Source organism: Anas platyrhynchos, chromosome 13 (genome assembly GCF_047663525.1).
Source record: "Anas platyrhynchos isolate ZD024472 breed Pekin duck chromosome 13, IASCAAS_PekinDuck_T2T, whole genome shotgun sequence".
Classification (NCBI taxonomy): Eukaryota; Metazoa; Chordata; class Aves; order Anseriformes; family Anatidae; genus Anas; species Anas platyrhynchos.
The window spans coordinates 1,147,812-1,164,855 of NC_092599.1; the positions used below are offsets into that span (position 1 = coordinate 1,147,812).

At 46.2% G+C, this 17,044-nt stretch overlaps 1 long non-coding RNA gene across 3 annotated transcripts; it reads left to right on the top strand.

Moving 5' to 3' along the window:
• The first annotated feature begins 358 nt into the window (after positions 1–358).
• LOC110351416 (uncharacterized) lies at positions 359–15,765 on the top strand. 3 transcript variants are annotated; one of them, XR_011812574.1, is made up of 4 exons: positions 359–842; positions 1,471–1,700; positions 12,872–13,888; positions 14,572–15,765. It is a non-coding gene; the product is annotated as an uncharacterized lncRNA (long non-coding RNA). The 3 variants fall into 3 exon arrangements; XR_005269223.2 differs by having other exon boundaries at positions 1,471–2,011; positions 12,872–15,765; XR_002398840.4 differs by having other exon boundaries at positions 12,872–15,765.
• Positions 15,766–17,044: the final 1,279 nt, after the last annotated feature.

The following is a 17,044-nucleotide window of genomic DNA, read 5'->3' on the forward strand; positions in this document are numbered from 1 at the left end:
TGGTGTATTTGCTTGTGCTCTATCCTGACGCCTCCTGCTGACAGCAGCATACATAGGTGCAGGTGGGCTACTATGATCAAGAACAAATAGTCGATATAATGAGGTATTGCACTGTCATTACAGGTCTGGAAATCATGGCTCACTGTGCCCTATGTCTATTGTGCATGATTTGTAGGTAATAGTACATTTCAGTAAGTAATAAAAATAAAAAGCCACGAAAATGAACAAAACTCCTGCCTTGTGCAGATACCTGCCTCTCTGAAATAAGATGCTGCCAAACTTGCTGTGGTAAATTCATTTCTACCAGAAAAATGAGCAGCTCTCGTATCACTAATTACAAGGATTTCACAGAGAATGCACATCTCTAATTAAGGCCGTATTACACATGCTATGCATTCACAGCTAAACTCATTTTGATGAATAGGGAACAGCTGTTCCTGATAATGCCAAGATATGGATCTTCTTCCTTTTAATGCTGAGAGGCAGCCTCAGTTGGGCTTTTGAAGGGTATCAGTGCTAAGATAGAAGAGTCACGTTAGTGCTTTTGAACTTTCTAGAGATAAATGAGACTAAACCTTGTGTTAGTGCAGCGATGGAGTGCAGAGCACTGCTGGGCTGGGTGTTGGTCCCAGCTCTGCTGCCTGATGAGCAGCATGGGCTTTTGGGGACATTGATCTGTCTAGGCTCTGCTGTACCTGGTGTGTTTTATCAGTCAAGGCTTGCTTTTGGCTGGGGGAAGACCTTGAAGAGTGCATGTTTGGAGACTACCTAGTGGAAAGCTTCTGGCCAGGTTTGGTTTTGGGAGCCTCCTCTCTGTGAAGGGTTATGTGACTGACCGGTTGGTTAGTATCTTTGTTACCTCATTCCACCATTCTTTTAAGCTTCATCCACCTCCTGAGAGATGTAAAGAAGTTAAATTGGTATTGGAAAGTGCTTCAAGGCCTTTGGCTGAAAGGTGTTATATGTGTGTGATGGTCTATGGTTGCTTCTTTGGATGAGCATCCTTACATCTTCCTGTTACTAAACTCGTGTCCCTTTTTTCACTTCTAAGAAAGTATCTTAAACTTTTCATAAAACTTTAAAAAATTGCTTTCATATTTAATAGATAATAAGATCTTGTAGTTAGAAATGAGCCTTCATGTGGTACATGGCTGCTGTTAGTACACTCGCCAAATGGGACTCTTATCGTAGCAGGCAGAGCAGTGATCATTTTGTTCTGTAAAACTTCCAGGTCTGTCTGTATTGCATAAAATGCAGAGCAGCGAACTTCAGATTGGATTATAAAAAGCTTTTCACAAAAAGTTTCTTCAGCTCAAAGAGGGGGATAGAAGTGGGTCTAGAGCTATGAATAAATGTTGTTTGGGGACTTTGATTCCTGAAGATTTATTTTCTTAATACTGTTGAGTAGCATTTAAACTACCTCCAGCTCCTGGGAGCTTATAGAAAAGCTATTTTTCTGTTTTATTTTAGCCTCTAGTCCTCCAGCCTCAGCCACAGAAAAGAGAAGTGGGACTCGCACATCCTCTTTTCTCATGCAGCGCCCGTGGAGCTGCAGCGTGGGTCCCTGCGAGGGCGGTGTGCGGGGCGGAGAGCTGCTGGCGGTGGGCGATGCGCTGTGATGTGCTGTGACGTGCTGCTCCTGCCCCATGGCCATGAGGTGGAGGGGAGTGCTGAGCTTACAGGGTCCCATGGTGACCACGGTACGTGTATGTAGTAAAGGACTGAGCTGGGTGGTACCAGGGCTTTCTGCTTCTCCGCTCCGAGCAGTCGGGATCTGCTAAGGGACGAAGGTCGTGGAGGGAGGAAAATTGGTTGAGGATGGGAATTTCTGCACTGAACATCTGTCAGAGATGAGCAAGAGGAGGAAGAGAAGAAGTCCACTGGCTTTTTCAGCAGGGGGGACCTCATTTACTGACAGCCTTGTCTAAGGTCAGAGAAAACGGTTGTGTTTGTGCTTTGAGAAGTCTGCAGCAGAAGCTGCCTTGGGATGCTGTTTGCTTTTCTTAAAAAGGTAAATGTATACAGCAATATGTATATATATCACTATAAAGCAGTGAGGAAAATGCTGTATGTATGGCTTCACAGGTAATGAGGCATGAGACTAAACTAGATTGAAGCAAAATCTTATTTGGGTCTAACATAGGGAATTCCAGGTTTTCGCCTTGGAGAGCAAAAAATTAAAAATGGTTCAGGCAGCATGAGCTGATGAGTGATTCCCTCAGGAAACTGAATGCACAATCATATTTATTGCTGCTGGTAGAAAAGCTGAGGGTTTCTCTGTATGAACACTTCATCTCCAGAGGTAAGAGGAGCCAGAGCCTGCACCTCAGTAACAAGAGGAGGGATCTGCGCCTGAGACGGGTGAGAGTGTACCAGGAGCCTGGCTGTGGCTCGCTTTGGAGAAGCAGTGCCAGGGAGATTAATTCAATCACTTAGGGCTATTAAGTAGACATTAGGCTTTCATGGATGCTGTTGTTTTGGTGCTCAGTGGAGTTTTGCCACTGATGGATAAGACGTGTGGCATGCACCTCGCCACGGGCTGTGCAGCGGCGCCTGCGGCCGTGCTCCACATGCGGTCACCCTGCTGGGGCTGTGCCAGTGCCATGTGTCCCCAGCCAGCCTGTCCTGTCCGCTCTTCTCCTAGAAGTCCATCCTCATCCACGTGCCCTCACAGCCCCTGCCTGCCCAAGGCCTCACCCTGCTGTTGGTGCCTCCGGAGGCTTTTTGGGAGGCAGGCAGCAGGGACAAGCCCAGCCAGCACCCAGGGCTTTCCCCTTGGTGCCTTTTGTTGGCAGGATGCTCACTGTAACGTGTGGTTCTCTAAGTGGTGAATGCACTGCAAGAGACTGATGTGTCACCTGGATCTGAGTCAGCTTCTCGTTACCAGGCGGATTTCTTTGTGTAATTTATGGGTGAGTACGCGTGTCAGCTCGGATTTTGCCATCTGGGTAACGCTGTTATTAAAGCTGGGTGTCTCAAATAAGCTAAACAAAACAATGAAAACTTGTTTCCTGAGATAGCGTAATTCTGGAAAATATTTATGAAGTGTTATAATTAAAAACAAAGCATTTATATGACAAAGTTTTATTCTGCCTTACAGTTTTAATTAAATTATGTTCAGCGGGCCACGCATCATCTCCGAGATAAAATTGGTTGCTAACGGAGTATTTTCATCTCTTTGGGGAATACAGCCATTTCCTAACTGAAACGTTAGGAAACCTCTGTGCAGATTTATTGCTTATGAAGTGCTTATTAGCAGTAGTCAGGTCTGGTATAGCTGATGCTCTTGTTTGTCCCATTGGTTTGCTCCATTAGAGGTATTTTACCCCGGTATCTTCCATGCTCCTGAAATGAGACAAATACCCACCTCAGAAAGGAGAGCTGGGAGAAGGGGTGGGGAAGAGGGAAGCAGAGACAGGACAAGCATTTTCTGCTGCAAACAGCAGATCCTAATCGGTGTTGGCCAAAAACCAGAAAGGAGCATAACTGCAGTTTTCAACATAGAACAGCACAGAAAATCCCCTTCCATTAGGGATACCACAGCCTACGAGTCTTTAATGTTCAGCAGGAAAGAAAAAAACTTGGATGTGGAGCTCTCATAGCATATGAGGGCTGCTGAGTTTGTCTGGCAGTAATCCATGTTCAGTGTAATCTGTGTTCACTGGGAGCCAGTGAGTTTTGACAACTTGACAAGCACAAAAAAAACCTAAGTTTCTTGAACTTTAGGTAGGTGTTTTCCCTCACCTGTATTTTTCCTTCTAGAACCTAGGAAGAAAAATAATTGGATAGATGGGGGGAAAAAAGAAGTCTTCAAATGTGGTATTATTGTAGCATGCTCTGGCAGTACAGGCACTGTCTTCATTTTTTTAATCCTGAAGCGTATGAATAAAGCATAACACTGCAAAGCTCACATGTGCTGGAAATAGATAGGCTCCTGGCAAAGAGCAAGTGGGGTGGTATCTATACAGGCTGTCCAAAGTTTTATCTTCTGCGGCGTTAGACTATAACCTTCAATTGCCTCTACAAATTTCTGGTAGCTTTTGGTCAATACCACGTTTTCTTCCTGGTGTTTATTCTTTCTAAAGATTTAGCTCGGTGCTGGAGATGATAAAGCCGTCCTCTCTCCTTGCTGGTTTGCAGGGAGCTGCACACCACCGAGCTTGGTGTCCCTGGTGCTTGTCACAAAGCCTCGGGGCTCCAGCTGGGGGCTGCGGAGGGGCTGGGGGGGTCCCTGCAGGGTGGGAGCTGCTGGGCTCCTGCTCCCTGCTGGGCTCTGGTCCCAGCATCCTGGCCATCAGCTCCTACAACAGCATCTTTTGAGCCCTTGTGCAGAGTGCGCTTATGTTAATTACATTCAGATCAGCACAGCTCGAGTCCTTTTCTCCTGCCACTTCTCTGGTTGCTGCGCATGAGGTCAGGGATGGCAAAAAAGAAATGACTGGGCTAATAAGTTGCAATAAGGAAACGCTGTTGTATTGATCTAAGCACTCGGAGCAGGCTAAACAACCAATATGTTCATTACATTTCTTCCAGGCCACTTCCAAACCACACTTATTAAAGTTGCATCTCCAGCACTGGTCTCACTATTAAGTTGTGCTTATGGGTATCAGTAGCAAAGGGCCTTAGGCTTGTGTTTAGGCAGGCAGAAAAAGAGCTCCAGTTAAGTGGCAAATGGGATGAAGAATATGTTTTATGGTGCACTTAAGATGCATTCCATTTTAATATGGGTAGGCTGTTTAAAAGGGAGAATTAGGTTCCTTCCCCTCCCTCTCTCTCTCTCCTTGCTCCCCAGGGCACTGCAGTGGTGCTGGTCACTTGCTTCTGAAACTCCAGAAACAGAATTTCATTCACCATTTCATCCAGGACCCCCCTGTGGCTGTGGAGCAGGGGAAGCCCCCCAGGGCCCTGGGGCAGCACAGGACAAGGCCAGGGGCAGAGCTTGGGGTGGTGACCTGATCCACCTGTGTCTTGGGGCTGCTGTGCACAAAAAGGAATTGCAAGCAGGTGTGTGTGCGTGAGCAGTAGGGTAAGGTTGCTGCTGGAACCAGGTAACTTAAAACAGGTTAAAATCAGAGTTAATCCTGCAAATGCCCAGGTGAAATACAGCTCATGCTTGGTGCCTGTAGACAAGAAGATTTCTAATCACCTTTCAGGTGCTGAGCCACAGTTGTGACTGGGCTCTTGTGGGGCTGACCAGGTCTAGGGAGATGCAAATCATCCATAAAACATCAGTATCTGCTCTGGTCTTAAACCAAGAGGGAACTGCTCAAGTCCCTGCTCCTCCACTGCCACCCCTCAAAGCAGAACCCAGTCCTTTGGCAGGTTTAGCCCAAGGCTGAGGATTATATGGGGAAAATCACAGGTGACATGTTTTAAGTTCTGTTTAAATGCTGAGCAGCATCTAGCAGTGACCAGGAGGGGTCAGAGGCAGCAGGAACCTGTAGGAACTGGTGGTTATCTTTAAAATGTTTCCCAGCCTTTTATTATTGAGTAGGAAATCAGGATTTGACTCTCAGTTCTGGAGGCACTTGTGATGTGTTTTACTATAAAGGTACTCAACCTCAGACATGATATGTTAGCAAGATTTGGATATAGCTGTGAAAGTCAAGCTTAATTACAGCCAATTTTCACTGTTTGTGAAGTTCCTGGGAATCCTGTGGTACTCTAAAGCCAGCTGCAATCAAGGAAATCAGATTTATAGGTAGGAATATAACTGCTGTTGTTTTTCCAGTCTTCAGAAGAACTAATCTTCCTTTCTGTCCTCAAGCAATTTTCTTGAAATGGTGGCGGAAACCCATCCAACATACCAATGAAGCTGTAAGTGCAGGAGGAGGCTTAGGGATATATCTTCCTGTGCAGTCACTGGGGTGCTCAGCAGGGCCTGGTGCCTCGGCCGTGGGCATCGTCTCACATGGCCTTGGCTGACAGACGGCCCTGCCTGGAAATAAACTGAAAAGTGACACTCGGAGGGGATCGATATTGGAGCAAGGAACTTTCTAGGCCCTCTGGGAATGCATCTTGGAAACTTTACCATAGTGAGGAGTGATCCCCCCAGAATTTTGGTAATTTGGGGTTCAGCAATGACAGAAGTGCAAATGCCAAGGGAGGGTGGGATTGAGCATTCTCCAGTTCACATAGCTTTCCATGTATGACTACATCTACTTTTTTTTTTTTCTTTTAATAATGCTTTAAAACTTTGTACTGAAAATGTACAACTTGGAGTTACTGTCAGGTTTCAGGTATTTCTTATTTTGGATGCAATAAATATCAGAACAGATAAATAAGGGAGAGGGGGGAGCACCAGTATTTATAGTGCTACATGCTTGCTTCGGTCTGGTAAGAAAACTGCATTTTCTCTGACACTGAAGGAATATTCTGTTTCTTTTATTTTAACCCTTTCCTATTAAAGACCTGAGCATCAAGCAGATTAAGCTGTTACTGGGCTTAGAGTTCAGGGCAGTATGTTTTCCCCTGTGCAATACCTGACCAGTGCTGCTTCCAAGCAATGTGTTACAGCCACGGGGATGTGTTTAGCTCATGATGTTTGCAGTGCTGCACCACCTGGGCAGTGCCCCGGGGATCCTAACCATCCATGTGAAATCTGCTGATGGGCACTGCTCTCACTGAACGCCGGTGGGGTTGTGTAGCCATCTGGCACCTCTTAAAAGGAGCGTTTCCTTCTACCCTCTTACCTCTTTATTTTCTAAGAAAAATGCCTGGCAGTCGCATTTCACACAGTCTCTGTTCTGCTGGGTGGAACATGGCAGAAACATGACAGAAGGAGCTCCGACTGGAGCCCTACACCAGTGCAGGCTTCAGGGGTCACTCTGCTTATGCTTTGCTGCCTTACACCAGGATTTATGGGTTCAGCTGCCTAGCAGGGTGAGGGGTGTTTTGTTAACTTTCAGGCACAACCTCTACATCAGTCTGAAAAAGGAAAGCGTGAGATGAAACATCAATACAATCCAGGGAATGTCAATACCTGTCTGGGAGGAGGGCTCTAAACGCTTTGGAGCTGTCTTCGGCCATTACAGTTATCCATCGCCAAGCTTTCTGGTGACCTTCATCGTTCCCAACCTTCATTAAATATTAAAAGGTTAAAAGAAAGCGAGAATCGGTTTGAACTTAATCCTGTTGTGTCCCTGCTTGCACTGAAGTAATCGGAGCCTCTCCCCTCCTGCTGCACTGTGCTTCAGGTGGCACGAAGTGACCAGTGCCCAGCGTGGGTGCGTGACACCGGGTGCTGTTACCTGCGGGTGTGTTACAAGCTGTGTCGTGCCTGGCTCTGGCTGGGGCTGTGCAGAAGCCAGCACTGCTGTGCTGCTGCTGTAGCTGGTGCTTGGGCAGCTGATGGCCTGCCATGGGCATCGGGGAGCTGCAATCAGCGGTCCTCTTCTCCCCGGAGCCTATCTCAAGTGCAGCGGAGAAACTGGGCCGTTATTAAATAACGCTCTGTGGCTGATTGTAATGACAGAAACGATACTTGTGGTCTCTAGGTGGATCTGATCATCAGTCATCTCCAGTTATTAAGCTGCTAAGAGATATGAGAGTAAGAGTGCATTTAGTTCTTTCCATTTATAAGCCCAATTACTACACCATCTCAGCCCAAGCACAATGCTTGTCAAGTTTAAGTGAGAATAAATATTGCAGGAAGAAGTAAAAGATGGCCAGTGACAAAAACACCAGCCTGCTAGCTGGGCTGCAATTCTGTGTGTGCCTTGCGAGGGCAGGGCAGGTGTTAGCAGGTACCAGTGGGTGACCCGCACCCAGCGCCTGCTGCTCAGCACCCCGGGGACTCCATCTGCAGCATGAAGGGTGCATGGCTCCCTCTCCCCTCTGCGTGCTCGCCTTCTCTGGGGATTTTTCTGAAAGGTATTTTGGTATCTCTTTGTCCCTGTCTTCAGAACAGGTGGCTGTAAAATGATCCATGTCTGGCATACCCAAGACATTCCCGAAGGTGTCAAGACAAACACTGCACTGCAGTTGTCAGGTGTTCTTCTCTCTCTCCCCCCTTTTTTTAAAACATATATTTTTTCACCATGGTTTGCTATCTATCTAGTTTTTTTTGGTGAAAAAAAAAAGTCTTTCAACAGTAATACTTTCTCTGGGTGAGGAAGACAGAAAAAGAAAAAAATCAAGGATGAAATGAGGAACGTTCTAGTTGTTCTGGATTTCTGATTAAGTAATCAAAGAGGCTGTGGTGGTAGCAGGGAAGGCACAGACCTGATCTGTATGGAAAAAATGGGATTTAGCAGCTACTACAGGTAATGTAGGGTTATACATTAAGCCAGCCATCACGCTAATGAAAAGGAAGTGCACTTTCGTGTCCTCTGGTACAGCCATGCTCAGCATAGCAAATGTGGTCTTTAACTGCAGTCTTTAATCATTTCAGCTCTGATGTGCTCCTCCAAAGGATGATTTAAATCAGCTAAAATATAAATATGCACCTGCAGAGCCAAACCCGGCGGGTGTGGGGCTGCTGACCCCCTTGCTTTTAGCTGGACAGCTCCATGGGAGAGCTGTGCCACGATTGTATGTGTCCTTTCAGCCCCCCAAAACCAAACCAGTGACTCTAACCAGGAAAGCACAGAGCTGCAGAGGGAAAATCCAGCCCTCATCCTGCGGATCTGCTGCTCATGTTGGTGTGGGGAGCATTTGCTGAGCCAGTTTCAAGTAGGTTCTTCTGTCTTCAGGCAATGCCTTTGGCCACCACCGGGCTGTATTTGCCAGGGTTGCTTCCATCAGGTTAATTGCATCTGCAGGGTGCAATGCTGCCTTTGGTGCAGGAGCTGAGTCTGGATGCCGTACGTGTTAACATAGGAAGGTAAAGCAGTTCTCTGCCACAAGACCTGAAACAGCTAAAACCACACGGTGCTTGGTTTCCATCCCCCTTACATTTCTCTGTCTTACCCAAATACAACTGCAACCATCACCCCCCTAATTTACAGAGGGTAAGTGCTACCTAGAATTAGGATGAGCGCCTGATTGTGTAATGCCCCAATCAGCATAATTACTTGGTAGAGCAAAGATTAATGGGAGTGGAAGTAGAGATTTGCTGCGAAAGTGACGTTTGGGATGCCCCCGCTTGCTGGCTGTCCTTGGGCAGGGTTATGGTGTGCCCCGGGTTCCTGCAGTGTTTGGTGAGCTCGGCAGGAGCAGCGATGTGTGTGGGTGCAGTGGCACTGGGGGGGACACCCAGGGTTCGTCTCATGCTCAGCACACACCTTCAGCATCCAGCCCCCTCTGCGAGCCTGCTGAGTAAAGCGAGGAACTGAAGTGGTTGCATCTGTTCTCGGGGTAGAACTGAAGGCAGTTTGTGCCTTTGGCATGGCATTAGAAAACCGAAAACAGCAGTTGTCATTCTAAGCTCAAGCGTTTGCCTAGGCTGAGTATGGCTAGAAGGATGGGAGTTTTGGGTGGGGCTGTCCATGTAGACAAGTAAAAATGAAGACAAGTTTGCAGAAATGGCTCTGAATTAGAGCTTACTGGCAAAGAAAGGGATAATTACTTGCTCCCTGTATGCCACACTGGTTTTTTCTACTTCCTTTCCTTCTACAAAGTTGATAGTGAAAGAAACTTGTACTGTTGTTTTTTTTGTTTTTGTTTTTTTTTTCCTCTCCCCAACTTATACAAGAAACACTCAAAAAAGTAAAATAGTAAATGGAGTAGAACAGGAAAATAAGACGAGATTATTTGTAGCCTCATAAGAAGCCTAGCAAAGCAAAGTAATAGGTAGGGAAACATCATGAGTGGGAGAGATGAAGGCACAGTAAATATCCACAACTTCTCAGTGGTTCGGCAGCTATTTCCATTAGTTCCTGTGTTATTAGTCCCAGCCCTTCTGTATTTTCTCGCTCACTCTCTCCCCCTCTCTCCCCAGTGTAGTATGAACAAAAGCAATTGTTATTGCCTTTTTCTGAGGGAGTCAAACTCTCTGCAAAGAGTAAACAATTTTTCCATCAGTGGTGCTCACTGTTTGATGTACAATACCAGTAAATAGTGATTCTGGTAATCTGACATATTGTTTCCTGGGGTTGTGCTTTCATATTCCGCTGGTTTCTAATATTATGCTCAGGAGTAACACTGTGTCCTCCTGCCTGCATCGCTGCCTGCTACAACCAGTTTTGCTTATTGCAATAATGCTTGACACATCTTAGGTGTATGCGGGTCTCGGTCTGCTTAGTGGCAGGAGTTATAATAACCCCGCTAACTATGTCCCGTGGAAGTAATAGACCTGGAGCAGACACGTGTTGGGAGCAGTTGGGTTATTGCTCGCGTGGCTCTGGCGGTGCGGTGGGCATTCTACAGACAAGTTGCTAAACAAGGCTGCTGGCTTTTAAACAGCTTGCAATCAAAATCCAGCACTGCTCCAGCTTTACATGACTTTGTAAATATTGCTGAATATAAAACATAGATACAGGAAGGAAAACAAGGTGGGAAGGTGCCTTTGTGCTGCAGTAATGTCAGGACAACACCAGCAGCTCCGTGGTCTTGTTTCCCCAGCTGTTTGCTCACCGCGTCCCTCCTGTGACTGAGGTGCTCGCTGGAGTCCGGGGGTATGGACAGGCACAGTGTGGGCCAAGATTAAAGTATTTCCTTTGTGTTGTGAACAGTTAAATGCTCTTTTCTATTCATTTTGATTGGCATACTTCAGCCTGTTGATGGCCGTGTTGCTTGGTATCAGAAACAGCCTCGTTCAGACAGTAAGTGCTAACGTTGGGTGCTGTGGGTAATGTTATAACTCAGCGACATTCCTTCTGCTCCCTTTTCTCAATGCTGAGCAGGAGCTGCTGCTGGAGGTGCCCTCCTCTGGAGCAGTGTGAACACAAGGTCTCACCTGCATCATGTAATTAAAAACCGCCTGGCACTCCTCACACCGTGTTAGAGATGTTAATCGGGGTGTGCTGGCCGAGGTCCAGCTGGCTGCCGGAGCTTCCCCTGCTGCCTGGCTCTGCCTCTCCTCTCCGAAGTGCCATGAAGCTTGGAGAGGGGCTTTGGCACATAACGGAGCTGCTCCTGTCCCCCTCTGTGACAGTGGCCTCCCAGAGCTGGGTAAGCAAACCACTTTGTACACTACTTTTCTGGGAAAATGTTGGGTTTTCCTGTATTGCCTACCTTGCTCTGGTGTTAGTATGAACTGCACGGGATCCTGAGATCAAAGGACTTGATGAAGTGCAAGGCATTGTCCTGAAATGGCAGGTACAGCACGGAGTGTGGGGTCCTGTGCTGGAAACCTCATGGGTCAGCATCTTGAGAGGAGTGATTGGCACAACTCGGTCCTTCCACTTGCTGTGTGGAGGTCTTTGGAGAGATTCTTTAATGTCCATCTCTTTCTTTTTGAACCTTTAGACTGCACCCAAGTGAGCTTTCTAAGCTTGTCTCTAAAAGCTTGAGGAACAAACATTTATTTGTGTCAGAAATGTTGAAGTTAAATATATGACGTGCCTCTACAAGGGGGAGCACTAAGAAAAACACCAGGTATTGCTGTGTTTGCCATCTGTCTGTGCTTGTCCTTTCCATGGCGAGCCTCATGCACTGCACCTGTAGCAGCTTGATCTGGTGGTCAAATCTGCTTGCAATATATTAAAATATACATTGCGAAGCCTTTGCTTTTAGTAATATTTTTCTTGTGTATGCCTGCATTTGTTATGTTCAATTGGAGGTTAATTACAGCTAACATCTACATAACAAAGGCTCTGAAACCTGTACACATTTTCTAGGCCTGATTGTTATAATTTAAATACATATTTTGGTGTTGTGGTGTTTCCATCCATACAAATATATTCTACTTTTCCTCCAAGTGTTCAAACAGATTGGAAGTGACAGCCAAATGCCTCCCTGCTCCCACCTCTCAAAACCTGTGTGCGTGGCTCTGGGTGCTGCCAGGGCACCCAGGCTTAAAATTTGCAAGTATGGTAAAAGACTCTACTTAATCTGTGTAGGGCGTTCGTTCCCAAAGCAATTCTGTTATGAGTTTTAAAATTATTGTGTTGCTTTGAAGATCTTCTAGCGGGTTTTGTTTTAATAAATTTTAATTAATTCTCCGTTCTTTTAGGTGTATCCTCAGGAGCTAATCTTTCTTTGCTTCGTGCATAATGAAATGAGGTGTTTACAACAATATGCAGCGTGAGCAGTGATTGCTAAAAGATCTTGCTATGCTCAGACCCAAACAGCTGTTTTTTTGTTTTGTTTTGAGTGTTGTTTTCTTTTTTTGTTTGTTTGTTTTGAGTGCCAGCCTCTGCCTGGCATTGGTCCCACGGCTGGGTAAATCCGCCAGCGGGCTTTGTCTGCTCAGACAGCAGAAAGTCTTGTGTGCACCCGTCCGGTCGGGAAGGATGCTTCGTGTGCTGGAGAATGTCCTGGTAGGAATCGGTCCGATTCACAGCATTTCCCATGGGGTCCCTTCCGCTTGGAATGAAATCTGAACTGGTTGAAAAAGGGCAAAGGGGGGAGGGCAGAGGTGGGAATGCCTATAAATGAATTTCAAGCTCAAAATCCTGTGGTAAGCGATTTGCTAAAGTAGTGTCAGTATAAAGCATGGGGAGGTGGAAGAATTTCAAATGTTTTGTACAGGAGACAGGCTGACTTATAAAGATGGTCACAATCTGATTTTAAAAAAAAGATTTCATTTGTGGTTGGTGTTGAATATTAGCGGCATCTAATATATACCTAATATTCATAGATACAGAGGGAAGAATGTTAATAGAAAATATACTTTATCCATGCCTCACTGCTCTTCTGTGTTGCAGTCCCAGGCTTCTCTTTGAACCCTGAGCTACACTTTGGATGAATTTTTATCATGATCTAGGCCAGCGCTGGACATTTTGCAAGGAAATAGCAGTATATCACCTTTTTTCTGACTTTATTTTAGGCAGTGCACAAACAAACTTTGCAGCCGTGTGATGCCTTTTGCTTTCGATCATGCTTCCCAGATGAAGGAGGTCTTGGCTGCGAAGCGGGCCATTTGTCCAGCACCACTGCATTGATCCCTGCCCCGCAGTTACACGTGAGGAATTTCTTGGCTTTTGAGAATCGACTGAACTGAACTAGGCCACATTTGTGAATCCCCTTCTGCCGGAGAGCAAGTGCCTGAAGTGCTCTTTGTCTTCACTTCTGTTGATTCATAAGTAAAGGTCATCATTATTTAAGGCCTCTTGAGGCTTATGAAGCTCCTGGGAGAGCCTGCTGGGTGTCAGCTGGGAGCAGGCAGTGCTCAGAAATCCCGGCTGTTCCCTGGGTTTGTAGGATGGGGAGTGCGCGAACCCACCACGAGGGAGCACCCTGCCAGTGCGCCTGCTGTGGGGTGCCCTGGCCAGCCTTTTGCTTGGATCAATGAGTCCCAAACGTGAACAAAGACTCATGTTTTAGCTCAAACATTTAGACCAGGTCAACTTGCGCTGCTTTTCCTATACTTTTGAGTTATTGTGGAGCTGTGTGTGTTGGATACCTGGTGCTTTCTGGTGGAACAAGTGGTGTTCCTGGGGTTTTCTCATATTCATTTCAAAGTGAGAGGTGAAAACAAAACGAGAGAGTTCGTTTTCACAGTGTCTTTTGCTTCCAGTTAGAGTGCCAACGTTTCTCCCTGCCCAGCAGAGGTTGGCTGCATGGCTCCACGTGCCTCATCTCCTAAGTCCCCTAACGAGCCCTGCCGTGTGCGGGCATTGGGCAGGTGCTGCTCAGCTCCCAGGTGGGCATCAAACTGTAAGCAGCGTCAAAGATTGGCCTCATTAAAACAAGGGTTCTTCTGTAAATCATCTGGTAATAAGAGTGGAACCTTTCAGCCGGTAAGGAGCTGAATTCCTGCAGAACCTGGAGCTGGCACAGTTCTGTGCTGGCTCTCCCAGCCCGTGCCTTCCCATCAGCTCCTCCCTTGCAAAGATGCCGAGCGGTAAGTAACTTCAATTTTTATTTCATTTCTGAAGTGCGCTTTCCAGATTTTATTGGAAAATAACAAATTTGCCCCTTCCTTTCATTACCAGATAAGCAGCCTGAGTAACTCAGCTGGGTCTCTTTTGTAGTAATGAAACCTCCCATTTTTCTTCTGTTTTTTTCTTCCTATTTCAATATTGTTGTCTTTGTTTTTTGAGGCAGTAACTTTTATGGAACAACAAACAGAACCACAGTGACACATTAAAATGTGCGAGCGCTCTGATCTGTGAAGCAGAAACAAGCTGTTCTTATCTTTTAGCATACAAACAAACGTTTCAGGCAATTGGTCACTAACCTGAGTTTTAGCCTTACTCTAAGCTTTGTGAGAACATGTAGAATTCATTCATCTGATCAAAATGGTTATAATGGCTCTCTGTGCTTTGTTAGAATTGGTACAATAGAACTAGCTGGATTCAGACAGAGAAAAGCAAGAGATGTTTTTTCTTTGAAGGCATGTACGTGGTAGTGAAATCTCAGTATTTCAGACCAGTAAATAATGGCAAAGAGCTCAATGATAGCAGAAAAAGCAAGTATTGTCATCTCTCTTGTGAAGCCAAACAAATAACCTGTGTGTCACCCCATTCAGTTCCCAAATAAGCAATATCCCTTCATTTATAATCAGCCTTTAAAAATCATTCCCAGCTAATTTCATGCTACAACCCTCTTGTGAACTACTTGTGAGTGAGGCCCAGGAGTGGCTGGCGGCTCTGCCTTTCCTGCCAGTGACGTGGAAGCAGAAGACTTGCGTGGAGACACAAACGGCTGCATGCAGCCACCCCTGGGGACGTGCACATCTCCAGCTCTTCTCTGTGCCTCAAGTAGAAGGAGAAGCCCATGGAAAAGTCTTCAGGCAGCACAGGTACAATTTGTGTGAACAGGAGCGTGCAGAGCCTGCACAGGCAAGCCTGAATTTGTGCAGAAGACGGAGCATACACCAGAGGTGTTAGATGGGTTTATCCCAAAGCTGTAAAGGTCCTCTCCTTAATTACAGAGCAGTCAAGGCAGGAGCAGTGAAGACGTGCTTCTGCCCTTGGAAGGTGTTTCACGGGAGGACGGCTCCTGCAGAAGAGCTATTCCAAGTGGCAGGCTGTCCAGATGGCTTATCAGCACAGGAGATTTGTCACTGGGATGAAATACCAAGCCCAACCTATGGATTTCTCTGTTTTCTAAGCATGGCTTTATGCTCTTCTGGAACACGTGCACGTGGCCCAACTTCAGGTTACTGGGTTAAACAGAGACAAGTGATGTTCTGCAGCTGGTGCTGCACAAACGGCCGGGAAGTTGTATCCACTGTGTGATGATCTACCCTGGGGAATCTGGCACATGTTATTTTTCAGGGTAAATACTGGTCTCTCTCCATGTTTTGGATCCAGCCTGGATAACCTACCTTCGAGAGACTCAGCACTGAGGGAGAAAGCCTAAAACCACTACCTGGTGAAGATTGCCATAACAGTAGTGTTACAGCTGTTTTGACAGTGATTGCAGGGAGATGATGATATTTGAGAACATGAGTCAAATTTCCCAACACTGTGAATATATCTTTCCATGAAATTTTATCTGGCTTGATAATGGGTGATTATTTTCTTAGCAGGTATCTTTGCTTCAGGAAGAAATTGGTTTTGTAAAACACATCTACTGAATATATCTCATTCCCAAGGCATAGCAGTAAGAGTGCTTTGAAGCAGAGGTAGAAAATAACTCTGTGAGCAGACCTGGACATGCACTTAGAGAGGTCTGAGGAAACAAAAAGCCAGCTCAGATGTACTGCTTGATGAATCCATTTCCATCTCGTGTAATTATTTTGGTGTAATTGTATTAAACAGATTTGGAAAAATATCCTGCTGGCCCTGTCGAAAGTGGCTGCTAGGAGGTGGATTTGTGACTTCGGTGGATTTGTGCCATGGTGTGGGGCTCCTGCTGGGCTCCCCCAGTGACCCTGTGCAGTTACCTCGGGTTCTTGTGCAGCCCACCAAACCATGCCTGGTCGTTTTCTTTTGTCATCAGCTCGGAGGAAAGCGTTTAGCATTTTAATATCTCATTAAATTCTTAAACCCTAACAAAATTAATGCCAGCGAACACTGCAAGTAATGAAACTGCCAGAAGAGACGTGCAGTTATTTAAAAAAGCAGCAGTAATAGATTAGATTTAGTTGTCCTTCCATAAAATAAAAAGCAATGAATCACAGCAACAGAAGGCAGTGATGGAGCGGGCACGAGGCCCCGTGTCCTGTCCTGCATCCCTCGTGCTGCTGGCTCTTGCCATGGGGACTGGGAGGTGTCTGGTCCCTGTGGGCAGGTCATTTTATTTCAACAGCAAACGAAAAGAAAATATTAACAGCATGGAAACCACTTAAGTACTTCAGGTAATTACTAAATATTCTAGTGCTTTCAAATAAGTTAAATGAAATGTGTGTTTAATATGTACCAAAAGAAAAGCAGGTGCCAGGCATTGCACAAGCTATGAATAAAACATTTTTGTTACAGTACCAGGTAATTTAGTTAGCATAGCTAGCAAGTGCTTGAGACCAAAAAAAATATTTTGGTTCTTCACAGAACCCAAAGCAGGGGAAGGAGGGGCTGCTGGGGCTGCGATGTCCCACGGGCTGGGGTAGGGACTGCCTTTGGTTTTGGAGCCCACACAGCCTTTCTGCCAACTTACAGGTTTTGTAAGCAGACCTGCAGCCCCTGGATGCCCACCAGGCACACAGGACATGACCCCAGCACTCAGCACATCAGCACCCAGCCGTGGTGGGTCGGTGCTGCAGAGCCCCGGGGGCTGCGGGGTGAGAAATGGACGGGAGCGGGAGGCGAGCCTGTGGTTTTCCAACAACCTCTTTCAAAGCGGTTCAAGTATTTTAATATTATTATAAATATTTAAATGTGCTAAATGAAAGAGTGCGTGGGTGTTGGTTCGTTGAGCAGTTTCGGAAGGGAAATAATGAGACAAATGACCTCTACAAAGTAAAGGAGCAGCCCCAGAGGCTTCACAGCGCAGGGTTCAGCCTTTGATGGTTGCCGCTAACCGAAGGAGCGAGCGCTGGGGTCGGGGCTGATCCTCAGGAACACAGAGCCCTTGGATTTTTGAAAGCGTGTTTGATTGTTTCAAAGGCAGCCCT